Genomic DNA, 26,482 nt, shown 5'->3' with positions numbered 1-26,482 from the left:
CTACCCCCTCTCTCTCTTTACTCTACCCCCTCTCTCTCTTTACTCTACCCCCTCTCTCTCTTTACTCTACCCCCTCTCTCTCTTTACTCTACCCCCTCTCTCTCTTTACTCTACCCCCTCTCTCTCTTTACTCTACCCCCTCTCTCTCTTTACTCTACCCCCTCTCTCTCTTTACTCTACCCCCTCTCTCTCTTTACTCTACCCTCTCTCTCTTTACTCTACCCCCTCTCTCTCTTTACTCTACCCCCTCTCTCTCTTTACTCTACCCCCTCTCTCTCTTTACTCTAACCCCTCTCTCTCTTTACTCTACCCCCTCTCTCTCTTTACTCTACCCCCTCTCTCTCTTTACTCTACCCCCTCTCTCTCTTTACTCTACCCCTCTCTCTCTTTACTCTACCCCTCTCTCTCTTTACTCTACCCCTCTCTCTCTTTACTCTACCCCTCTCTCTCTTTATTCTACCCCTCTCTCTCTTTACTCTACCCCTCTCTCTCTTTACTCTACCCCTCTCTCTCTTTATTCTACCCCTCTCTCTCTTTATTCTACCCCTCTCTCTCTTTACTCTACCCCTCTCTCTCTTTATTCTACCCCTCTCTCTCTTTACTCTACCCCCTCTCTCTCTTTACTCTACCCCCTCTCTCTCTTTACTCTACCCCCTCTCTCTCTTTACTCTACCCCCTCTCTCTCTTTACTCTACCCCCTCTCTCTCTTTACTCTACCCCCTCTCTCTCTTTACTCTACCCCCTCTCTCTCTTTACTCTACCCCCTCTCTCTCTTTACTCTACCCCCTCTCTCTCTTTACTCTACCCCCTCTCTCTCTTTACTCTACCCCCTCTCTCTCTTTACTCTACCCCCTCTCTCTCTTTACTCTACCCCCTCTCTCTCTTTACTCTACCCCCTCTCTCTCTTTACTCTACCCCCTCTCTCTCTTTACTCTACCCCCTCTCTCTCTTTACTCTACCCCCTCTCTCTCTTTACTCTACCCCCTCTCTCTCTTTACTCTACCCCCTCTCTCTCTTTACTCTACCCCCTCTCTCTCTTTACTCTACCCCCTCTCTCTCTTTACTCTACCCCCTCTCTCTCTTTACTCTACCCCCTCTCTCTCTTTACTCTACCCCCTCTCTCTCTTTACTCTACCCCCTCTCTCTCTTTACTCTACCCCCTCTCTCTCTTTACTCTACCCCCTCTCTCTCTTTACTCTACCCCCTCTCTCTCTTTACTCTACCCCCTCTCTCTCTTTACTCTACCCCCTCTCTCTCTTTACTCTACCCCCTCTCTCTCTTTACTCTACCCCCTCTCTCTCTTTACTCTACCCCCTCTCTCTCTTTACTCTACCCCCTCTCTCTCTTTACTCTACCCCCTCTCTCTCTTTACTCTACCCCCTCTCTCTCTTTACTCTACCCCCTCTCTCTCTTTACTCTACCCCCTCTCTCTCTTTACTCTACCCCCTCTCTCTCTTTACTCTACCCCCTCTCTCTCTTTACTCTACCCCCTCTCTCTCTTTACTCTACCCCCTCTCTCTCTCTTTACTCTACCCCCTCTCTCTCTCTTTACTCTACCCCTCTCTCTCTCTTTACTCTACCCCCTCTCTCTCTCTTTACTCTACCCCCTCTCTCTCTCTTTACTCTACCCCCTCTCTCTCTCTTTACTCTACCCCCTCTCTCTCTCTTTACTCTACCCCCTCTCTCTCTCTTTACTCTACCCCCTCTCTCTCTCTTTACTCTACCCCCTCTCTCTCTCTTTACTCTACCCCCTCTCTCTCTTTACTCTACCCCCTCTCTCTCTCTTTACTCTACCCCCTCTCTCTCTCTTTACTCTACCCCCTCTCTCTCTCTTTACTCTACCCCTCTCTCTCTCTCTTTACTCTACCCTCTCTCTCTCTCTTTACTCTACCCTCTCTCTCTCTTTACTCTACCCCCTCTCTCTCTTTACTCTACCCCCTCTCTCTCTTTACTCTACCCCCTCTCTCTCTTTACTCTACCCCCTCTCTCTCTTTACTCTACCCCCTCTCTCTCTTTACTCTACCCCTCTCTCTCTTTACTCTACCCCCTCTCTCTCTTTACTCTACCCCCTCTCTCTCTTTACTCTACCCCCTCTCTCTCTTTATTCTACCCCCTCTCTCTCTTTATTCTACCCCCTCTCTCTCTTTATTCTACCCCCTCTCTCTCTTTATTCTACCCCTCTCTCTCTTTACTCTACCCCCTCTCTCTCTTTACTCTACCCCCTCTCTCTCTTTACTCTACCCCCTCTCTCTCTTTACTCTACCCCCTCTCTCTCTTTACTCTACCCCCTCTCTCTCTTTACTCTACCCCCTCTCTCTCTTTACTCTACCCCCTCTCTCTCTTTACTCTACCCCTCTCTCTCTTTATTCTACCCCTCTCTCTCTTTACTCTACCCCCTCTCTCTCTTTACTCTACCCCCTCTCTCTCTTTACTCTACCCCCTCTCTCTCTTTACTCTACCCCCTCTCTCTCTTTACTCTACCCCCTCTCTCTCTTTACTCTACCCCCTCTCTCTCTTTACTCTACCCCCTCTCTCTCTTTACTCTACCCCCTCTCTCTCTTTACTCTACCCCCTCTCTCTCTTTACTCTACCCCCTCTCTCTCTTTACTCTACCCCCTCTCTCTCTTTACTCTACCCCCTCTCTCTCTTTACTCTACCCCCTCTCTCTCTTTACTCTACCCCCTCTCTCTCTTTACTCTACCCCCTCTCTCTCTTTACTCTACCCCCTCTCTCTCTTTATTCTACCCCCTCTCTCTCTTATTCTACCCCCTCTCTCTCTTTATTCTACCCTCTCTCTCTTTACTCTACCCCTCTCTCTCTTTACTCTACCCTCTTCTCTCTTTACTCTACCCCCTCTCTCTCTTTACTCTACCCCCTCTCTCTCTTTATTCTACCCCTCTCTCTCTTTACTCTACCCCCTCTCTCTCTTTATTCTACCCCTCTCTCTCTTTACTCTACCCCCTCTCTCTCTTTACTCTACCCCTCTCTCTCTTTACTCTACCCCCTCTCTCTCTTTACTCTACCCCCTCTCTCTCTTTACTCTACCCCCTCTCTCTCTTTACTCTACCCCCTCTCTCTCTTTACTCTACCCCCTCTCTCTCTTTACTCTACCCTCTCTCTCTTTACTCTACCCCCTCTCTCTCTTTACTCTACCCCCTCTCTCTCTTTACTCTACCCCCTCTCTCTCTTTACTCTACCCCCTCTCTCTCTTTACTCTACCCCCTCTCTCTCTTTACTCTACCCCCTCTCTCTCTTTACTCTACCCCCTCTCTCTCTTTACTCTACCCCCTCTCTCTCTTTACTCTACCCCCTCTCTCTCTTTACTCTACCCCCTCTCTCTCTTTACTCTACCCCCTCTCTCTCTTTATTCTACCCTCTCTCTCTTTACTCTACCCCCTCTCTCTCTTTACTCTACCCCCTCTCTCTCTTTATTCTACCCCTCTCTCTCTTTATTCTACCCCCTCTCTCTCTTTACTCTACCCCTCTCTCTCTTTACTCTACCCCTCTCTCTCTTTGTTCTACCCCCTCTCTCTCTTTACTCTACCCCTCTCTCTCTTTACTCTACCCCTCTCTCTCTTTACTCTACCCCCTCTCTCTCTTTACTCTACCCCCTCTCTCTCTTTACTCTACCCCCTCTCTCTCTTTACTCTACCCCCTCTCTCTCTTTACTCTACCCCCTCTCTCTCTTTACTCTACCCCCTCTCTCTCTTTATTCTACCCCTCTCTCTCTTTATTCTACCCCTCTCTCTCTTTACTCTACCCCCTCTCTCTCTTTACTCTACCCCCTCTCTCTCTTTACTCTACCCCCTCTCTCTCTTTACTCTACCCCCTCTCTCTCTTTACTCTACCCCCTCTCTCTCTTTACTCTACCCCCTCTCTCTCTTTACTCTACCCCCTCTCTCTCTTTACTCTACCCCTCTCTCTCTTTACTCTACCCCCTCTCTCTCTTTACTCTACCCCTCTCTCTCTTTACTCTACCCCTCTCTCTCTTTACTCTACCCCCTCTCTCTCTTTACTCTACCCCTCTCTCTCTTTACTCTACCCCTCTCTCTCTTTACTCTACCCCTCTCTCTCTTTACTCTACCCCCTCTCTCTCTTTACTCTACCCCCTCTCTCTCTTTACTCTACCCCCTCTCTCTTTACTCTACCCCCTCTCTCTCTTTACTCTACCCCCTCTCTCTCTTTACTCTACCCCCTCTCTCTCTTTACTCTACCCCCTCTCTCTCTTTACTCTACCCCCTCTCTCTCTTTACTCTACCCCCTCTCTCTCTTTACTCTACCCCCTCTCTCTCTTTACTCTACCCCCTCTCTCTCTTTACTCTACCCCCTCTCTCTCTTTACTCTACCCCCTCTCTCTCTTTACTCTACCCCCTCTCTCTCTTTACTCTACCCCCTCTCTCTCTTTACTCTACCCCCTCTCTCTCTTTACTCTACCCCCTCTCTCTCTTTACTCTACCCCCTCTCTCTCTTTACTCTACCCCCTCTCTCTCTTTACTCTACCCCCTCTCTCTCTTTACTCTACCCCCTCTCTCTCTTTACTCTACCCCCTCTCTCTCTTTACTCTACCCCCTCTCTCTCTTTACTCTACCCCCTCTCTCTCTTTACTCTACCCCCTCTCTCTCTTTACTCTACCCCCTCTCTCTCTTTACTCTACCCCCTCTCTCTCTTTACTCTACCCCCTCTCTCTCTTTACTCTACCCCCTCTCTCTCTTTACTCTACCCCCTCTCTCTCTTTACTCTACCCCCTCTCTCTCTTTACTCTACCCCCTCTCTCTCTTTACTCTACCCCCTCTCTCTCTTTACTCTACCCCCTCTCTCTCTTTACTCTACCCCCTCTCTCTCTTTACTCTACCCCCTCTCTCTCTTTACTCTACCCCCTCTCTCTCTTTACTCTACCCCCTCTCTCTCTTTACTCTACCCCCTCTCTCTCTTTACTCTACCCCCTCTCTCTCTTTACTCTACCCCCTCTCTCTCTTTACTCTACCCCCTCTCTCTCTTTACTCTACCCCCTCTCTCTCTTTACTCTACCCCCTCTCTCTCTTTACTCTACCCCCTCTCTCTCTTTACTCTACCCCCTCTCTCTCTTTACTCTACCCCCTCTCTCTCTTTACTCTACCCCCTCTCTCTCTTTACTCTACCCCCTCTCTCTCTTTACTCTACCCCCTCTCTCTCTTTACTCTACCCCCTCTCTCTCTTTACTCTACCCCCTCTCTCTCTTTACTCTACCCCCTCTCTCTCTTTACTCTACCCCCTCTCTCTCTTTACTCTACCCCCTCTCTCTCTTTACTCTACCCCCTCTCTCTCTTTACTCTACCCCCTCTCTCTCTTTACTCTACCCCCTCTCTCTCTTTACTCTACCCCCTCTCTCTCTTTACTCTACCCCCTCTCTCTCTTTACTCTACCCCCTCTCTCTCTTTACTCTACCCCCTCTCTCTCTTTACTCTACCCCCTCTCTCTCTTTACTCTACCCCCTCTCTCTCTTTACTCTACCCCCTCTCTCTCTTTACTCTACCCCCTCTCTCTCTTTACTCTACCCCCTCTCTCTCTTTACTCTACCCTCTCTCTCTCTTTACTCTACCCCCTCTCTCTCTTTACTCTACCCCCTCTCTCTCTTTACTCTACCCCCTCTCTCTCTTTACTCTACCCCCTCTCTCTCTTTATTCTACCCCTCTCTCTCTTTACTCTACCCCCTCTCTCTCTTTACTCTACCCCCTCTCTCTCTTTACTCTACCCCCTCTCTCTCTTTACTCTACCCCCTCTCTCTCTTTACTCTACCCCCTCTCTCTCTTTACTCTACCCCCTCTCTCTCTTTACTCTACCCCCTCTCTCTCTTTACTCTACCCCCTCTCTCTCTTTACTCTACCCCCTCTCTCTCTTTACTCTACCCCCTCTCTCTCTTTACTCTACCCCCTCTCTCTCTTTACTCTACCCCCTCTCTCTCTTTACTCTACCCCCTCTCTCTCTTTACTCTACCCCCTCTCTCTCTTTACTCTACCCCCTCTCTCTCTTTACTCTACCCCCTCTCTCTCTTTACTCTACCCCCTCTCTCTCTTTACTCTACCCCCTCTCTCTCTTTACTCTACCCCCTCTCTCTCTTTACTCTACCCCCTCTCTCTCTTTACTCTACCCCCTCTCTCTCTTTATTCTACCCCCTCTCTCTCTTTATTCTACCCTCTCTCTCTTTACTCTACCCCTCTCTCTCTTTACTCTACCCCCTTCTCTCTTTACTCTACCCCCTCTCTCTCTTTACTCTACCCCCTCTCTCTCTTTATTCTACCCCTCTCTCTCTTTACTCTACCCCTCTCTCTCTTTACTCTACCCCCTCTCTCTCTTTACTCTACCCCTCTCTCTCTTTACTCTACCCCCTCTCTCTCTTTACTCTACCCCTCTCTCTCTTTACTCTACCCCTCTCTCTCTTTGTTCTACCCCCTCTCTCTCTTTGTTCTACCCCTCTCTCTCTTTACTCTACCCCTCTCTCTCTTTACTCTACCCCCTCTCTCTCTTTACTCTACCCCCTCTCTCTCTTTACTCTACCCCCTCTCTCTCTTTACTCTACCCCCTCTCTCTCTTTACTCTACCCCCTCTCTCTCTTTATTCTACCCCTCTCTCTCTTTATTCTACCCCCTCTCTCTCTTTACTCTACCCCTCTCTCTCTTTACTCTACCCCCTCTCTCTCTTTACTCTACCCCCTCTCTCTCTTTACTCTACCCCCTCTCTCTCTTTACTCTACCCCCTCTCTCTCTTTACTCTACCCCCTCTCTCTCTTTACTCTACCCCCTCTCTCTCTTTACTCTACCCCCTCTCTCTCTTTACTCTACCCCCTCTCTCTCTTTACTCTACCCCCTCTCTCTCTTTACTCTACCCCTCTCTCTCTTTACTCTACCCCTCTCTCTCTTTACTCTACCCCCTCTCTCTCTTTACTCTACCCCTCTCTCTCTTTACTCTACCCCTCTCTCTCTTTACTCTACCCCTCTCTCTCTTTACTCTACCCCCTCTCTCTCTTTACTCTACCCCCTCTCTCTCTTTACTCTACCCCCTCTCTCTCTTTACTCTACCCCCTCTCTCTTTACTCTACCCCCTCTCTCTCTTTACTCTACCCCCTCTCTCTCTTTACTCTACCCCCTCTCTCTCTTTACTCTACCCCCTCTCTCTCTTTACTCTACCCCCTCTCTCTCTTTACTCTACCCCCTCTCTCTCTTTACTCTACCCCCTCTCTCTCTTTACTCTACCCCCTCTCTCTCTTTACTCTACCCCCTCTCTCTCTTTACTCTACCCCCTCTCTCTCTTTACTCTACCCCCTCTCTCTCTTTACTCTACCCCCTCTCTCTCTTTACTCTACCCCCTCTCTCTCTTTACTCTACCCTCTCTCTCTCTCTTTACTCTACCCTCTCTCTCTCTTTTTACTCTACCCCCTCTCTCTCTTTACTCTACCCTCTCTCTCTCTCTTTACTCTACCCTCTCTCTCTCTCTTTACTCTACCCTCTCTCTCTCTCTTTACTCTACCCCCTCTCTCTCTCTTTACTCTACCCCCTCTCTCTCTCTTTACTCTACCCCCTCTCTCTCTTTACTCTACCCCCTCTCTCTCTTTACTCTACCCCCTCTCTCTCTTTACTCTACCCCCTCTCTCTCTTTACTCTACCCCCTCTCTCTCTTTACTCTACCCCCTCTCTCTCTTTACTCTACCCCCTCTCTCTCTTTACTCTACCCCCTCTCTCTCTTTACTCTACCCCCTCTCTCTCTTTACTCTACCCCCTCTCTCTCTTTACTCTACCCCCTCTCTCTCTTTACTCTACCCCCTCTCTCTCTTTACTCTACCCCCTCTCTCTCTTTACTCTACCCCCTCTCTCTCTTTACTCTACCCTCTCTCTCTCTCTTTACTCTACCCTCTCTCTCTCTCTCTTTACTCTACCCCTCTCTCTCTCTCTTTACTCTACCCCCTCTCTCTCTCTTTACTCTACCCTCTCTCTCTCTCTCTTTACTCTACCCCCTCTCTCTCTCTTTACTCTACCCCCTCTCTCTCTTTACTCTACCCCCTCTCTCTCTTTACTCTACCCCCTCTCTCTCTTTACTCTACCCCCTCTCTCTCTTTACTCTACCCCCTCTCTCTCTTTACTCTACCCCCTCTCTCTCTTTACTCTACCCCCTCTCTCTCTTTACTCTACCCTCTCTCTCTCTCTTTACTCTACCCTCTCTCTTTACTCTACCCTCTACCCCCTCTCTCTCTTTACTCTACCCCCTCTCTCTCTTTACTCTACCCCCTCTCTCTCTTTACTCTACCCCCTCTCTCTCTTTACTCTACCCCCTCTCTCTCTTTACTCTACCCCCTCTCTCTCTTTACTCTACCCCCTCTCTCTCTTTACTCTACCCCCTCTCTCTCTTTACTCTACCCCCTCTCTCTCTTTATTCTACCCCCTCTCTCTCTTTATTCTACCCCCTCTCTCTCTTTACTCTACCCTCTCTCTCTTTACTCTACCCTCTCTCTCTTTACTCTACCCTCTCTCTCTTTACTCTACCCTCTCTCTCTTTATTCTACCCTCTCTCTCTCTTTACTCTACCCCCTCTCTCTCTTTACTCTACCCCCTCTCTCTCTTTACTCTACCCCCTCTCTCTCTTTACTCTACCCCCTCTCTCTCTTTACTCTACCCCCTCTCTCTCTTTACTCTACCCCCTCTCTCTCTCTTTACTCTACCCCCTCTCTCTCTCTTTACTCTACCCCCTCTCTCTCTTTACTCTACCCCCTCTCTCTCTTTACTCTACCCCCTCTCTCTCTTTACTCTACCCCCTCTCTCTCTTTACTCTACCCCCTCTCTCTCTTTACTCTACCCCTCTCTCTTTACTCTACCCTCTCTCTCTCTCTTTACTCTACCCCCTCTCTCTCTTTACTCTACCCCCTCTCTCTCTTTACTCTACCCCCTCTCTCTCTTTACTCTACCCCCTCTCTCTCTTTACTCTACCCCCTCTCTCTCTTTATTCTACCCCCTCTCTCTCTTTATTCTACCCCCTCTCTCTCTTTATTCTACCCCCTCTCTCTCTTTACTCTACCCTCTCTCTCTTTACTCTACCCTCTCTCTCTTTATTCTACCCTCTCTCTCTTTACTCTACCCCCTCTCTCTCTTTACTCTACCCCCTCTCTCTCTTTACTCTACCCCCTCTCTCTCTTTACTCTACCCCCTCTCTCTCTTTACTCTACCCCCTCTCTCTCTTTACTCTACCCCCTCTCTCTCTTTACTCTACCCCCTCTCTCTCTTTACTCTACCCCCTCTCTCTCTTTACTCTACCCCCTCTCTCTCTTTATTCTACCCCCTCTCTCTCTTTATTCTACCCCCTCTCTCTCTTTACTCTACCCTCTCTCTCTCTCTTTACTCTACCCTCTCTCTCTCTCTTTACTCTACCCTCTCTCTCTCTCTCTTTACTCTACCCCCTCTCTCTCTCTTTACTCTACCCCCTCTCTCTCTCTTTACTCTACCCCCTCTCTCTCTCTTTACTCTACCCCCTCTCTCTCTTTACTCTACCCCCTCTCTCTCTTTACTCTACCCCCTCTCTCTCTTTACTCTACCCCCTCTCTCTCTTTACTCTACCCCCTCTCTCTCTTTACTCTACCCCTCTCTCTTTTTACTCTACCCCTCTCTCTTTACTCTACCCCTCTCTCTTTACTCTACCCCCTCTCTCTCTCTTTACTCTACCCCCTCTCTCTCTCTTTACTCTACCCCCTCTCTCTCTTTACTCTACCCCCTCTCTCTCTTTACTCTACCCCCTCTCTCTCTTTATTCTACCCCCTCTCTCTCTTTATTCTACCCCCTCTCTCTCTTTACTCTACCCTCTCTCTCTTTACTCTACCCTCTCTCTCTTTACTCTACCCTCTCTCTCTTTACTCTACCCTCTCTCTCTTTATTCTACCCTCTCTCTCTTTACTCTACCCCCTCTCTCTCTTTACTCTACCCCCTCTCTCTCTTTACTCTACCCCCTCTCTCTCTTTACTCTACCCCCTCTCTCTCTTTACTCTACCCCCTCTCTCTCTTTACTCTACCCCCTCTCTCTCTTTATTCTACCCCCTCTCTCTCTTTATTCTACCCCCTCTCTCTCTTTACTCTACCCTCTCTCTCTCTCTTTACTCTACCCTCTCTCTCTCTCTTTACTCTACCCTCTCTCTCTCTCTCTTTACTCTACCCCCTCTCTCTCTCTTTACTCTACCCCCTCTCTCTCTCTTTACTCTACCCCCTCTCTCTCTCTTTACTCTACCCCCTCTCTCTCTTTACTCTACCCCCTCTCTCTCTTTACTCTACCCCCTCTCTCTCTTTACTCTACCCCCTCTCTCTCTTTACTCTACCCCCTCTCTCTCTTTACTCTACCCCTCTCTCTCTTTACTCTACCCCTCTCTCTTTACTCTACCCTCTCTCTTTACTCTACCCTCTCTCTCTCTCTTTACTCTACCCCCTCTCTCTCTCTTTACTCTACCCCCTCTCTCTCTTTACTCTACCCCCTCTCTCTCTTTACTCTACCCCCTCTCTCTCTTTACTCTACCCCCTCTCTCTCTTTATTCTACCCCCTCTCTCTCTTTATTCTACCCCCTCTCTCTTTTTGCCCCCTCTCTCTCTTTACTCTACCCTCTCTCTCTTTACTCTACCCTCTCTCTCTTTACTCTACCCTCTCTCTCTTTACTCTACCCTCTCTCTCTTTATTCTACCCTCTCTCTCTTTACTCTACCCCCTCTCTCTCTTTACTCTACCCCCTCTCTCTCTTTACTCTACCCCCTCTCTCTCTTTACTCTACCCCCTCTCTCTCTTTACTCTACCCCCTCTCTCTCTTTACTCTACCCCCTCTCTCTCTTTACTCTACCCCCTCTCTCTCTTTACTCTATCCCCTCTCTCTCTTTACTCTACCCTCTCTCTCTTTACTCTACCCTCTCTCTCTCTCTTTACTCTACCCTCTCTCTCTCTCTCTTTACTCTACCCCCTCTCTCTCTCTTTACTCTACCCCCTCTCTCTCTCTTTACTCTACCCCCTCTCTCTCTCTTTACTCTACCCCCTCTCTCTCTTTACTCTACCCCCTCTCTCTCTTTACTCTACCCCCTCTCTCTCTTTACTCTACCCCCTCTCTCTCTTTACTCTACCCCCTCTCTCTCTTTACTCTACCCCCTCTCTCTCTTTACTCTACCCTCTCTCTCTCTCTTTACTCTACCCTCTCTCTTTACTCTACCCTCTCTCTTTACTCTACCCCCTCTCTCTCTCTTTACTCTACCCCCTCTCTCTCTTTACTCTACCCCCTCTCTCTCTTTACTCTACCCCCTCTCTCTCTTTACTCTACCCCCTCTCTCTCTTTACTCTACCCCCTCTCTCTCTTTATTCTACCCCCTCTCTCTCTTTATTCTACCCCCTCTCTCTCTTTACTCTACCCTCTCTCTCTTTACTCTACCCTCTCTCTCTTTACTCTACCCTCTCTCTCTTTATTCTACCCTCTCTCTCTTTACTCTACCCCCTCTCTCTCTTTACTCTACCCCCTCTCTCTCTTTACTCTACCCCCTCTCTCTCTTTACTCTACCCCCTCTCTCTCTTTACTCTACCCCCTCTCTCTCTTTACTCTACCCCCTCTCTCTCTTTACTCTACCCCCTCTCTCTCTTTACTCTACCCCCTCTCTCTCTTTACTCTACCCCCTCTCTCTCTCTTTACTCTACCCCCTCTCTCTCTCTTTACTCTACCCCCTCTCTCTCTTTACTCTACCCCCTCTCTCTCTTTACTCTACCCCCTCTCTCTCTTTATTCTACCCTCTCTCTCTTTACTCTACCCCCTCTCTCTCTTTACTCTACCCCCTCTCTCTCTTTACTCTACCCCCTCTCTCTCTTTACTCTACCCCCTCTCTCTCTTTACTCTACCCCCTCTCTCTCTTTACTCTACCCCCTCTCTCTCTTTACTCTACCCCCTCTCTCTCTTTACTCTACCCCCTCTCTCTCTTTACTCTACCCCCTCTCTCTCTTTATTCTACCCCCTCTCTCTCTTTATTCTACCCCCTCTCTCTCTTTACTCTACCCTCTCTCTCTCTCTTTACTCTACCCTCTCTCTCTCTCTTTACTCTACCCTCTCTCTCTCTCTTTACTCTACCCCCTCTCTCTCTCTTTACTCTACCCCCTCTCTCTCTCTTTACTCTACCCCCTCTCTCTCTCTTTACTCTACCCCCTCTCTCTCTTTACTCTACCCCCTCTCTCTCTTTACTCTACCCCCTCTCTCTCTTTACTCTACCCCCTCTCTCTCTTTACTCTACCCCCTCTCTCTCTTTACTCTACCCCTCTCTCTTTTTACTCTACCCCTCTCTCTTTACTCTACCCTCTCTCTCTCTCTTTACTCTACCCCCTCTCTCTCTCTTTACTCTACCCCCTCTCTCTCTTTACTCTACCCCCTCTCTCTCTTTACTCTACCCCCTCTCTCTCTTTACTCTACCCCCTCTCTCTCTTTATTCTACCCCCTCTCTCTCTTTATTCTACCCCCTCTCTCTCTTTACTCTACCCTCTCTCTCTTTACTCTACCCTCTCTCTCTTTATTCTACCCTCTCTCTCTTTACTCTACCCCCTCTCTCTCTTTACTCTACCCCCTCTCTCTCTCTTTACTCTACCCCCTCTCTCTCTCTTTACTCTACCCCCTCTCTCTCTCTTTACTCTACCCCCTCTCTCTCTCTTTACTCTACCCCCTCTCTCTCTTTACTCTACCCCCTCTCTCTCTTTACTCTACCCCCTCTCTCTCTTTACTCTACCCCCTCTCTCTCTTTACTCTACCCCCTCTCTCTCTTTACTCTACCCCCTCTCTCTCTTTACTCTACCCCCTCTCTCTCTTTACTCTACCCTCTCTCTCTCTCTTTACTCTACCCCCTCTCTCTCTTTACTCTACCCTCTCTCTTTACTCTACCCCCTCTCTCTCTCTTTACTCTACCCCCTCTCTCTCTTTACTCTACCCCCTCTCTCTCTTTACTCTACCCCCTCTCTCTCTTTACTCTACCCCCTCTCTCTCTTTACTCTACCCCCTCTCTCTCTTTATTCTACCCCCTCTCTCTCTTTATTCTACCCCCTCTCTCTCTTTACTCTACCCTCTCTCTCTTTACTCTACCCTCTCTCTCTTTACTCTACCCTCTCTCTCTTTATTCTACCCTCTCTCTCTTTACTCTACCCCCTCTCTCTCTTTACTCTACCCCCTCTCTCTCTTTACTCTACCCCCTCTCTCTCTTTACTCTACCCCCTCTCTCTCTTTACTCTACCCCCTCTCTCTCTTTACTCTACCCCCTCTCTCTCTTTACTCTACCCCCTCTCTCTCTTTACTCTACCCCCTCTCTCTCTCTTTACTCTACCCCCTCTCTCTCTCTTTACTCTACCCCCTCTCTCTCTTTACTCTACCCCCTCTCTCTCTTTATTCTACCCTCTCTCTCTTTACTCTACCCCCTCTCTCTCTTTACTCTACCCCCTCTCTCTCTTTACTCTACCCCCTCTCTCTCTTTACTCTACCCCCTCTCTCTCTTTACTCTACCCCCTCTCTCTCTTTACTCTACCCCCTCTCTCTCTTTACTCTACCCCCTCTCTCTCTTTATTCTACCCCCTCTCTCTCTTTATTCTACCCCCTCTCTCTCTTTATTCTACCCCCTCTCTCTCTTTACTCTACCCTCTCTCTCTCTCTTTACTCTACCCTCTCTCTCTCTCTTTACTCTACCCTCTCTCTCTCTCTCTTTACTCTACCCCCTCTCTCTCTCTTTACTCTACCCCCTCTCTCTCTCTTTACTCTACCCCCTCTCTCTCTTTACTCTACCCCCTCTCTCTCTTTACTCTACCCCCTCTCTCTCTTTACTCTACCCCCTCTCTCTCTTTACTCTACCCCCTCTCTCTCTTTACTCTACCCCTCTCTCTTTTTACTCTACCCCTCTCTCTTTACTCTACCCTCTCTCTCTCTCTTTACTCTACCCCCTCTCTCTCTCTTTACTCTACCCCCTCTCTCTCTTTACTCTACCCCCTCTCTCTCTTTACTCTACCCCCTCTCTCTCTTTACTCTACCCCCTCTCTCTCTTTACTCTACCCCCTCTCTCTCTTTACTCTACCCCTCTCTCTTTTTACTCTACCCCTCTCTCTTTACTCTACCCTCTCTCTCTCTCTTTACTCTACCCCCTCTCTCTCTCTTTACTCTACCCCCTCTCTCTCTCTTTACTCTACCCCCTCTCTCTCTTTACTCTACCCCCTCTCTCTCTTTACTCTACCCCCTCTCTCTCTTTACTCTACCCCCTCTCTCTCTTTACTCTACCCCCTCTCTCTCTTTACTCTACCCCCTCTCTCTCTTTACTCTACCCTCTCTCTCTCTCTTTACTCTACCCCCTCTCTCTCTTTACTCTACCCTCTCTCTTTACTCTACCCCCTCTCTCTCTCTTTACTCTACCCCCTCTCTCTCTTTACTCTACCCCCTCTCTCTCTTTACTCTACCCCCTCTCTCTCTTTACTCTACCCCCTCTCTCTCTTTACTCTACCCCCTCTCTCTCTTTACTCTACCCCCTCTCTCTCTTTACTCTACCCCCTCTCTCTCTTTACTCTACCCCCTCTCTCTCTTTACTCTACCCCCTCTCTCTCTCTTTACTCTACCCCCTCTCTCTCTCTTTACTCTACCCCCTCTCTCTCTCTTTACTCTACCCCCTCTCTCTCTTTACTCTACCCCCTCTCTCTCTTTACTCTACCCCCTCTCTCTCTTTATTCTACCCTCTCTCTCTTTACTCTACCCCCTCTCTCTCTTTACTCTACCCCCTCTCTCTCTTTACTCTACCCCCTCTCTCTCTTTACTCTACCCCCTCTCTCTCTTTACTCTACCCCCTCTCTCTCTTTACTCTACCCCCTCTCTCTCTTTACTCTACCCCCTCTCTCTCTTTATTCTACCCCCTCTCTCTCTTTATTCTACCCCCTCTCTCTCTTTACTCTACCCTCTCTCTCTCTCTTTACTCTACCCTCTCTCTCTCTCTTTACTCTACCCTCTCTCTCTCTCTCTTTACTCTACCCCCTCTCTCTCTCTTTACTCTACCCCCTCTCTCTCTCTTTACTCTACCCCCTCTCTCTCTCTTTACTCTACCCCCTCTCTCTCTTTACTCTACCCCCTCTCTCTCTTTACTCTACCCCCTCTCTCTCTTTACTCTACCCCCTCTCTCTCTTTACTCTACCCCCTCTCTCTCTTTACTCTACCCCTCTCTCTTTTTACTCTACCCCTCTCTCTTTACTCTACCCTCTCTCTCTCTCTTTACTCTACCCCCTCTCTCTCTCTTTACTCTACCCCCTCTCTCTCTTTACTCTACCCCCTCTCTCTCTTTACTCTACCCCCTCTCTCTCTTTACTCTACCCCCTCTCTCTCTTTATTCTACCCCCTCTCTCTCTTTATTCTACCCCCTCTCTCTCTTTACTCTACCCTCTCTCTCTTTACTCTACCCTCTCTCTCTTTACTCTACCCTCTCTCTCTTTACTCTACCCTCTCTCTCTTTATTCTACCCTCTCTCTCTTTACTCTACCCCCTCTCTCTCTTTACTCTACCCCCTCTCTCTCTTTACTCTACCCCCTCTCTCTCTTTACTCTACCCCCTCTCTCTCTTTACTCTACCCCCTCTCTCTCTTTACTCTACCCCCTCTCTCTCTTTACTCTACCCCCTCTCTCTCTTTACTCTACCCCCTCTCTCTCTTTACTCTACCCTCTCTCTCTCTCTTTACTCTACCCTCTCTCTCTCTCTTTACTCTACCCTCTCTCTCTCTCTCTTTACTCTACCCCCTCTCTCTCTCTTTACTCTACCCCCTCTCTCTCTCTTTACTCTACCCCCTCTCTCTCTCTTTACTCTACCCCCTCTCTCTCTTTACTCTACCCCCTCTCTCTCTTTACTCTACCCCCTCTCTCTCTTTACTCTACCCCCTCTCTCTCTTTACTCTACCCCCTCTCTCTCTTTACTCTACCCCCTCTCTCTCTTTACTCTACCCCCTCTCTCTCTTTACTCTACCCCCTCTCTCTCTTTACTCTACCCCCTCTCTCTTTACTCTACCCCCTCTCTTTACTCTACCCTCTCTCTTTACTCTACCCTCTCTCTTTACTCTACCCCCTCTCTCTCTCTTTACTCTACCCCCTCTCTCTCTTTACTCTACCCCCTCTCTCTCTTTACTCTACCCCCTCTCTCTCTTTACTCTACCCCCTCTCTCTCTTTACTCTACCCCCTCTCTCTCTTTATTCTACCCCCTCTCTCTCTTTATTCTACCCCCTCTCTCTCTTTACTCTACCCTCTCTCTCTTTACTCTACCCTCCTCTCTCTTTACTCTACCCTCTCTCTCTTTATTCTACCCTCTCTCTCTCTTTACTCTACCCCCTCTCTCTCTTTACTCTACCCCCTCTCTCTCTTTACTCTACCCCCTCTCTCTCTTTACTCTACCCCCTCTCTCTCTTTACTCTACCCCCTCTCTCTCTTTACTCTACCCCCTCTCTCTCTTTACTCTACCCCCTCTCTCTCTTTACTCTACCCCCTCTCTCTCTTTACTCTACCCCCTCTCTCTCTTTACTCTACCCCCTCTCTCTCTTTACTCTACCCCCTCTCTCTCTTTACTCTACCCCTCTCTCTCTCTCTTTACTCTACCCCTCTCTCTTTACTCTACCCCTCTCTCTTTACTCTACCCTCTCTCTCTCTCTTTACTCTACCCCCTCTCTCTCTTTACTCTACCCCCTCTCTCTCTTTACTCTACCCCCTCTCTCTCTTTACTCTACCCCCTCTCTCTCTTTACTCTACCCCCTCTCTCTCTTTACTCTACCCCCTCTCTCTCTTTATTCTACCCCCTCTCTCTCTTTATTCTACCCCCTCTCTCTCTTTACTCTACCCTCTCTCTCTTTACTCTACCCTCTCTCTCTTTACTCTACCCTCTCTCTCTTTACTCTACCCTCTCTCTCTTTACTCTACCCTCTCTCTCTTTACTCTACCCCCTCTCTCTCTTTACTCTACCCCCTCTCTCTCTTTACTCTACCCCCTCTCTCTCTTTACTCTACCCCCTCTCTCTCTTTACTCTACCCCCTCTCTCTCTTTACTCTACCCCCTCTCTCTCTTTATTCTACCCCCTCTCTCTCTTTACTCTACCCCCTCTCTCTCTTTACTCTACCCCCTCTCTCTCTTTACTCTACCCCCTCTCTCTCTTTATTCTACCCCCTCTCTCTCTTTACTCTACCCTCTCTCTCTTTACTCTACCCCCTCTCTCTCTTTACTCTACCCCCTCTCTCTCTTTACTCTACCCCCTCTCTCTCTTTACTCTACCCCCTCTCTCTCTTTACTCTACCCTCTCTCTCTCTTTACTCTACCCTCTCTCTCTTTATTCTACCCTCTCTCTCTTTACTCTACCCCCCTCTCTCTTTACTCTACCCCTCTCTCTCTTTACTCTACCCCCTCTCTCTCTTTACTCTACCCCCTCTCTCTCTTTACTCTACCCCCTCTCTCTCTTTACTCTACCCCTCTCTCTCTTTACTCTACCCCTCTCTCTCTTTACTCTACCCCTCTCTCTCTTTACTCTACCCCTCTCTCTCTTTACTCTACCCCCTCTCTCTCTTTACTCTACCCCTCTCTCTCTCTTTACTCTACCCCTCTCTCTTTACTCTACCCTCTCTCTCTCTCTTTACTCTACCCTCTCTCTCTCTCTTTACTCTACCCCCTCTCTCTCTTTACTCTACCCCCTCTCTCTCTTTACTCTACCCCCTCTCTCTCTTTACTCTACCCCCTCTCTCTCTTTACTCTACCCCCTCTCTCTCTTTATTCTACCCCCTCTCTCTCTTTACTCTACCCTCTCTCTCTTTACTCTACCCTCTCTCTCTTTACTCTACCCTCTCTCTCTTTACTCTACCCTCTCTCTCTTTACTCTACCCTCTCTCTCTTTATTCTACCCTCTCTCTCTTTACTCTACCCCCTCTCTCTCTTTACTCTACCCCCTCTCTCTCTTTACTCTACCCCCTCTCTCTCTTTACTCTACCCCCTCTCTCTCTTTACTCTACCCCCTCTCTCTCTTTACTCTACCCCCTCTCTCTCTTTACTCTACCCCCTCTCTCTCTTTACTCTACCCCCTCTCTCTCTTTACTCTACCCCCTCTCTCTCTTTACTCTACCCCCTCTCTCTCTTTACTCTACCCCCTCTCTCTCTTTACTCTACCCCCTCTCTCTCTTTATTCTACCCCCTCTCTCTCTTTATTCTACCCCCTCTCTCTCTTTACTCTACCCCCTCTCTCTCTTTACTCTACCCCCTCTCTCTCTCTTTACTCTACCCCCCTCTCTCTTTACTCTACCCCCCTCTCTCTTTACTCTACCCCTCTCTCTCTTTACTCTACCCCCTCTCTCTCTTTACTCTACCCCCTCTCTCTCTTTACTCTACCCCCTCTCTCTCTTTACTCTACCCCCTCTCTCTCTTTACTCTACCCCTCTCTCTCTTTACTCTACCCCTCTCTCTCTTTACTCTACCCCTCTCTCTCTTTACTCTACCCCTCTCTCTCTTTACTCTACCCCTCTCTCTCTTTACTCTACCCCTCTCTCTCTTTACTCTACCCCTCTCTCTCTTTACTCTACCCCCTCTCTCTCTTTACTCTACCCCCTCTCTCTCTTTACTCTACCCCCTCTCTCTCTTTACTCTACCCCCTCTCTCTCTTTACTCTACCCCCTCTCTCTCTTTACTCTACCCCTCTCTCTCTTTACTCTACCCCCTCTCTCTCTTTACTCTACCCCCTCTCTCTCTTTACTCTACCCCCTCTCTCTCTTTACTCTACCCCTCTCTCTCTTTACTCTACCCCTCTCTCTCTTTACTCTACCCCCTCTCTCTCTTTACTCTACCCCCTCTCTCTCTTTACTCTACCCCCTCTCTCTCTTTACTCTACCCCCTCTCTCTCTTTACTCTACCCCCTCTCTCTCTTTACTCTACCCCCTCTCTCTCTTTACTCTACCCCCTCTCTCTCTTTACTCTACCCCCTCTCTCTTTACTCTACCCCCTCTCTCTTTACTCTACCCCCTCTCTCTCTTTACTCTACCCCCTCTCTCTCTTTACTCTACCCCCTCTCTCTCTTTACTCTACCCCCTCTCTCTCTTTACTCTACCCCCTCTCTCTCTTTACTCTACCCCCTCTCTCTCTTTACTCTACCCCCTCTCTCTCTTTACTCTACCCCCTCTCTCTCTTTACTCTACCCCCTCTCTCTCTTTACTCTACCCCCTCTCTCTCTTTACTCTACCCTCTCTCTCTCTCTTTACTCTACCCCCTCTCTCTCTCTTTACTCTACCCCCTCTCTCTCTTTACTCTACCCCCTCTCTCTCTCTTTACTCTACCCCTCTCTCTCTTTACTCTACCCCTCTCTCTCTTTACTCTACCCCTCTCTCTCTTTACTCTACCCCTCTCTCTCTTTACTCTACCCCCTCTCTCTCTTTACTCTACCCCTCTCTCTCTCTTTACTCTACCCCTCTCTCTTTACTCTACCCTCTCTCTCTCTCTTTACTCTACCCTCTCTCTCTCTCTTTACTCTACCCCCTCTCTCTCTTTACTCTACCCCCTCTCTCTCTTTACTCTACCCCCTCTCTCTCTTTACTCTACCCCCTCTCTCTCTTTACTCTACCCCCTCTCTCTCTTTACTCTACCCCCTCTCTCTCTTTACTCTACCCCCTCTCTCTCTTTATTCTACCCCCTCTCTCTCTTTACTCTACCCTCTCTCTCTTTACTCTACCCTCTCTCTCTTTACTCTACCCTCTCTCTCTTTACTCTACCCTCTCTCTCTTTATTCTACCCTCTCTCTCTTTACTCTACCCCCTCTCTCTCTTTACTCTACCCCCTCTCTCTCTTTACTCTACCCCCTCTCTCTCTTTACTCTACCCCCTCTCTCTCTTTACTCTACCCCCTCTCTCTCTTTACTCTACCCCCTCTCTCTCTTTACTCTACCCCCTCTCTCTCTTTACTCTACCCCCTCTCTCTCTTTACTCTACCCCCTCTCTCTCTTTACTCTACCCCCTCTCTCTCTTTACTCTACCCCCTCTCTCTCTTTACTCTACCCCCTCTCTCTCTTTATTCTACCCCCTCTCTCTCTTTATTCTACCCCCTCTCTCTCTTTACTCTACCCCCTCTCTCTCTTTACTCTACCCCCTCTCTCTCTCTTTACTCTACCCCCCTCTCTCTTTACTCTACCCCCCTCTCTCTTTACTCTACCCCTCTCTCTCTTTACTCTACCCCCTCTCTCTCTTTACTCTACCCCCTCTCTCTCTTTACTCTACCCCCTCTCTCTCTTTACTCTACCCCCTCTCTCTCTTTACTCTACCCCTCTCTCTCTTTACTCTACCCCTCTCTCTCTTTACTCTACCCCTCTCTCTCTTTACTCTACCCCTCTCTCTCTTTACTCTACCCCTCTCTCTCTTTACTCTACCCCTCTCTCTCTTTACTCTACCCCCTCTCTCTCTTTACTCTACCCCCTCTCTCTCTTTACTCTACCCCCTCTCTCTCTTTACTCTACCCCCTCTCTCTCTTTACTCTACCCCCTCTCTCTCTTTACTCTACCCCCTCTCTCTCTTTACTCTACCCCCTCTCTCTCTTTACTCTACCCCCTCTCTCTCTTTACTCTACCCCCTCTCTCTCTTTACTCTACCCCCTCTCTCTCTTTACTCTACCCCCTCTCTCTCTTTACTCTACCCCCTCTCTCTCTTTACTCTACCCCTCTCTCTCTTTACTCTACCCCTCTCTCTCTTTACTCTACCCCCTCTCTCTCTTTACTCTACCCCCTCTCTCTCTTTACTCTACCCCCTCTCTCTCTTTACTCTACCCCCTCTCTCTCTTTACTCTACCCCCTCTCTCTCTTTACTCTACCCCCTCTCTCTCTTTACTCTACCCCCTCTCTCTCTTTACTCTACCCCCTCTCTCTCTTTACTCTACCCCCTCTCTCTTTACTCTACCCCCTCTCTCTTTACTCTACCCCCTCTCTCTCTTTACTCTACCCCCTCTCTCTCTTTACTCTACCCCCTCTCTCTCTTTACTCTACCCCCTCTCTCTCTTTACTCTACCCCCTCTCTCTCTTTACTCTACCCCCTCTCTCTCTTTACTCTACCCCCTCTCTCTCTTTACTCTACCCCCTCTCTCTCTTTACTCTACCCCCTCTCTCTCTTTACTCTACCCTCTCTCTCTCTCTTTACTCTACCCCCTCTCTCTCTCTTTACTCTACCCCCTCTCTCTCTTTACTCTACCCCCTCTCTCTCTCTTTACTCTACCCCCTCTCTCTCTCTTTACTCTACCCCCTCTCTCTCTCTTTACTCTACCCCCTCTCTCTCTTTACTCTACCCCCTCTCTCTCTTTACTCTACCCCCTCTCTCTCTTTACTCTACCCCCTCTCTCTCTTTACTCTACCCCCTCTCTCTCTTTACTCTACCCCCTCTCTCTCTTTACTCTACCCCTCTCTCTCTCTTTACTCTACCCCTCTCTCTCTCTCTTTACTCTACCCTCTCTCTCTCTTTACTCTACCCTCTCTCTCTCTCTTTACTCTACCCTCTCTCTCTCTCTTTACTCTACCCTCTCTCTTTACTCTACCCTCTCTCTTTACTCTACCCTCTCTCTTTACTCTACCCTCTCTCTTTACTCTACTCTCTCTCTTTACTCTACCCCCTCTCTCTCTTTACTCTACCCTCTCTCTCTCTCTTTACTCTACCCTCTCTCTCTCTTTACTCTACCCTCTCTCTCTCTCTTTACTCTACCCTCTCTCTCTCTCTTTACTCTACCCTCTCTCTCTCTCTTTACTCTACCCCCTCTCTCTCTTTACTCTACCCCCTCTCTCTCTTTACTCTACCCCCTCTCTCTCTTTACTCTACCCCCTCTCTCTCTTTACTCTACCCCCTCTCTCTCTTTACTCTACCCCCTCTCTCTCTTTACTCTACCCCCTCTCTCTCTTTACTCTACCCCCTCTCTCTCTTTACTCTACCCCCTCTCTCTCTTTACTCTACCCCCTCTCTCTCTTTACTCTACCCCCTCTCTCTCTTTATTCTACCCCCTCTCTCTCTTTACTCTACCCCCTCTCTCTCTTTACTCTACCCCCTCTCTCTCTTTACTCTACCCCCTCTCTCTCTTTACTCTACCCCCTCTCTCTCTTTACTCTACCCCCTCTCTCTCTTTACTCTACCCTCTCTCTCTTTATTCTACCCTCTCTCTCTTTACTCTACCCCCCTCTCTCTTTACTCTACCCCTCTCTCTCTTTCCTCTACCCCCTCTCTCTCTTTACTCTACCCCCTCTCTCTCTTTACTCTACCCCCTCTCTCTCTTTACTCTACCCCTCTCTCTCTTTACTCTACCCCTCTCTCTCTTTACTCTACCCCTCTCTCTCTTTACTCTACCCCTCTCTCTCTTTACTCTACCCCTCTCTCTCTTTACTCTACCCCTCTCTCTCTTTACTCTACCCCTCTCTCTCTTTACTCTACCCCCTCTCTCTCTTTACTCTACCCCCTCTCTCTCTTTACTCTACCCCCTCTCTCTCTTTACTCTACCCCCTCTCTCTCTTTACTCTACCCCTCTCTCTCTTTACTCTACCCCCTCTCTCTCTTTACTCTACCCCCTCTCTCTCTTTACTCTACCCCCTCTCTCTCTTTACTCTACCCCTCTCTCTCTTTACTCTACCCCTCTCTCTCTTTACTCTACCCCCTCTCTCTCTTTACTCTACCCCCTCTCTCTCTTTACTCTACCCCCTCTCTCTCTTTACTCTACCCCCTCTCTCTCTTTACTCTACCCCCTCTCTCTTTACTCTACCCCCTCTCTCTTTACTCTACCCCCTCTCTCTCTTTACTCTACCCCCTCTCTCTCTTTACTCTACCCCCTCTCTCTCTTTACTCTACCCCCTCTCTCTCTTTACTCTACCCCCTCTCTCTCTTTACTCTACCCCCTCTCTCTCTTTACTCTACCCCCTCTCTCTCTTTACTCTACCCCCTCTCTCTCTTTACTCTACCCCCTCTCTCTCTTTACTCTACCCTCTCTCTCTCTCTTTACTCTACCCCCTCTCTCTCTCTTTACTCTACCCCCTCTCTCTCTCTTTACTCTACCCCCTCTCTCTCTCTTTACTCTACCCCCTCTCTCTCTCTTTACTCTACCCCCTCTCTCTCTCTTTACTCTACCCCCTCTCTCTCTTTACTCTACCCCCTCTCTCTCTTTACTCTACCCCCTCTCTCTCTTTACTCTACCCCCTCTCTCTCTTTACTCTACCCCCTCTCTCTCTTTACTCTACCCCTCTCTCTCTCTTTACTCTACCCCTCTCTCTCTCTTTACTCTACCCTCTCTCTCTCTCTTTACTCTACCCTCTCTCTCTCTTTACTCTACCCTCTCTCTCTCTCTTTACTCTACCCTCTCTCTCTCTCTTTACTCTACCCTCTCTCTCTCTCTTTACTCTACCCCCTCTCTCTCTTTACTCTACCCCTCTCTCTCTCTTTACTCTACCCCTCTCTCTCTCTCTTTACTCTACCCTCTCTCTCTCTCTTTACTCTACCCTCTCTCTCTCTTTACTCTACCCTCTCTCTCTCTCTTTACTCTACCCTCTCTCTTTACTCTACCCTCTCTCTTTACTCTACCCTCTCTCTTTACTCTACCCTCTCTCTTTACTCTACTCTCTCTCTTTACTCTACCCCCTCTCTCTCTTTACTCTACCCCCTCTCTCTCTTTACTCTACCCCTCTCTCTCTTTACTCTACCCCCTCTCTCTCTTTACTCTACCCCCTCTCTCTCTTTACTCTACCCCCTCTCTCTCTTTACTCTACCCCTCTCTCTCTCTTTACTCTACCCTCTCTCTTTACTCTACCCTCTCTCTTTACTCTACCCTCTCTCTCTCTCTTTACTCTACCCCCTCTCTCTCTTTACTCTACCCCCTCTCTCTCTTTACTCTACCCCCTCTCTCTCTTTACTCTACCCCCTCTCTCTCTTTACTCTACCCCCTCTCTCTCTTTATTCTACCCCCTCTCTCTCTTTATTCTACCCCCTCTCTCTCTTTACTCTACCCTCTCTCTCTTTACTCTACCCTCTCTCTCTTTACTCTACCCTCTCTCTCTTTACTCTACCCTCTCTCTCTTTATTCTACCCTCTCTCTCTTTACTCTACCCCCTCTCTCTCTTTACTCTACCCCCTCTCTCTCTTTACTCTACCCCCTCTCTCTCTTTACTCTACCCCCTCTCTCTCTTTACTCTACCCCCTCTCTCTCTTTACTCTACCCCCTCTCTCTCTTTACTCTACCCCCTCTCTCTCTTTACTCTACCCCCTCTCTCTTTACTCTACCCCTCTCTCTCTTTACTCTACCCCCTCTCTCTCTTTACTCTACCCCCTCTCTCTCTTTACTCTACCCCCTCTCTCTCTTTACTCTACCCTCTCTCTCTCTCTTTACTCTACCCCCTCTCTCTCTCTTTACTCTACCCCCTCTCTCTCTTTACTCTACCCCCTCTCTCTCTTTACTCTACCCTCTCTCTCTCTCTTTACTCTACCCCCTCTCTCTCTCTTTACTCTACCCCCTCTCTCTCTCTTTACTCTACCCCCTCTCTCTCTTTACTCTACCCCCTCTCTCTCTTTACTCTACCCCCTCTCTCTCTTTACTCTACCCCCTCTCTCTCTTTACTCTACCCCCTCTCTCTCTTTACTCTACCCCCTCTCTCTCTTTACTCTACCCCTCTCTCTCTCTCTTTACTCTACCCCTCTCTCTCTCTCTTTACTCTACCCTCTCTCTCTCTCTTTACTCTACCCTCTCTCTCTCTTTACTCTACCCTCTCTCTTTACTCTACCCTCTCTCTTTACTCTACCCACTCTCTCTCTTTACTCTACCCCCTCTCTCTCTTTACTCTACCCCCTCTCTTTACTCTACCCTCTCTCTTTACTCTACTCTCTCTCTTTACTCTACCCCCTCTCTCTCTTTACTCTACCCCCTCTCTCTCTTTACTCTACCCCCTCTCTCTCTTTACTCTACCCCCTCTCTCTTTACTCTACCCCCTCTCTCTCTTTATTCTACCCCCTCTCTCTCTTTATTCTACCCCCTCTCTCTCTTTACTCTACCCCCTCTCTCTCTTTACTCTACCCCCTCTCTCTCTTTACTCTACCCTCTCTCTCTTTATTCTACCCTCTCTCTCTTTATTCTACCCTCTCTCTCTTTACTCTACCCCCTCTCTCTCTTTACTCTACCCCCTCTCTCTCTTTACTCTACCCCCTCTCTCTCTTTACTCTACCCCCTCTCTCTCTTTACTCTACCCTCTCTCTCTCTCTTTACTCTACCCCCTCTCTCTCTCTTTACTCTACCCCCTCTCTCTCTTTACTCTACCCCCTCTCTCTCTCTTTACTCTACCCCCTCTCTCTCTCTTTACTCTACCCCCTCTCTCTCTTTACTCTACCCCCTCTCTCTCTTTACTCTACCCCCTCTCTCTCTTTACTCTACCCCCTCTCTCTCTTTACTCTACCCCCTCTCTCTCTTTACTCTACCCCTCTCTCTCTCTTTACTCTACCCCTCTCTCTCTCTCTTTACTCTACCCTCTCTCTCTCTCTTTACTCTACCCTCTCTCTCTCTTTACTCTACCCTCTCTCTCTCTCTTTACTCTCCCCTCTCTCTCTCTCTTTACTCTACCCTCTCTCTTTACTCTACCCTCTCTCTTTACTCTACCCTCTCTCTTTACTCTACTCTCTCTCTTTACTCTACCCCCTCTCTCTCTTTACTCTACCCCCTCTCTCTCTTTACTCTACCCCCTCTCTCTCTTTACTCTACCCTCTCTCTCTCTCTTTACTCTACCCTCTCTCTCTCTCTTTACTCTACCCTCTCTCTCTCTCTTTACTCTACCCTCTCTCTCTCTCTTTACTCTACCCCCTCTCTCTCTTTACTCTACCCCCTCTCTCTCTTTACTCTACCCCCTCTCTCTCTTTACTCTACCCCCTCTCTCTCTTTACTCTACCCCCTCTCTCTCTTTACTCTACCCCCTCTCTCTCTTTACTCTACCCCCTCTCTCTCTTTACTCTACCCCCTCTCTCTCTTTACTCTACCCCCTCTCTCTCTTTACTCTACCCCCTCTCTCTCTTTATTCTACCCCCTCTCTCTCTTTATTCTACCCCCTCTCTCTCTTTACTCTACCCCCTCTCTCTCTTTACTCTACCCCCTCTCTCTCTTTACTCTACCCCCTCTCTCTCTTTACTCTACCCCCTCTCTCTCTTTACTCTACCCTCTCTCTCTCTTTACTCTACCCTCTCTCTCTTTATTCTACCCTCTCTCTCTTTACTCTACCCCCCTCTCTCTTTACTCTACCCCTCTCTCTCTTTACTCTACCCCCTCTCTCTCTTTACTCTACCCCCTCTCTCTCTTTACTCTACCCCCTCTCTCTCTTTACTCTACCCCCTCTCTCTCTTTACTCTACCCCTCTCTCTCTTTACTCTACCCCTCTCTCTCTTTACTCTACCCCTCTCTCTCTTTACTCTACCCCTCTCTCTCTTTACTCTACCCCTCTCTCTCTTTACTCTACCCCTCTCTCTCT

General features: G+C 48.7%; 1 protein-coding gene across 5 annotated transcripts in view; it reads left to right on the top strand.

Moving 5' to 3' along the window:
- Nucleotides 1–26,482, top strand: part of uba1 (ubiquitin-like modifier activating enzyme 1) — a 109,348-nt gene that overhangs the window by 66,522 nt on the left and 16,344 nt on the right. The gene's annotated exons all lie outside the window — the stretch shown is intronic.

Source organism: Salvelinus alpinus, chromosome 17 (genome assembly GCF_045679555.1).
Source record: "Salvelinus alpinus chromosome 17, SLU_Salpinus.1, whole genome shotgun sequence".
Lineage (NCBI taxonomy): Eukaryota > Metazoa > Chordata > Actinopteri > Salmoniformes > Salmonidae > Salvelinus > Salvelinus alpinus.
This window is presented reverse-complemented; position numbering and strand designations above follow the sequence as displayed.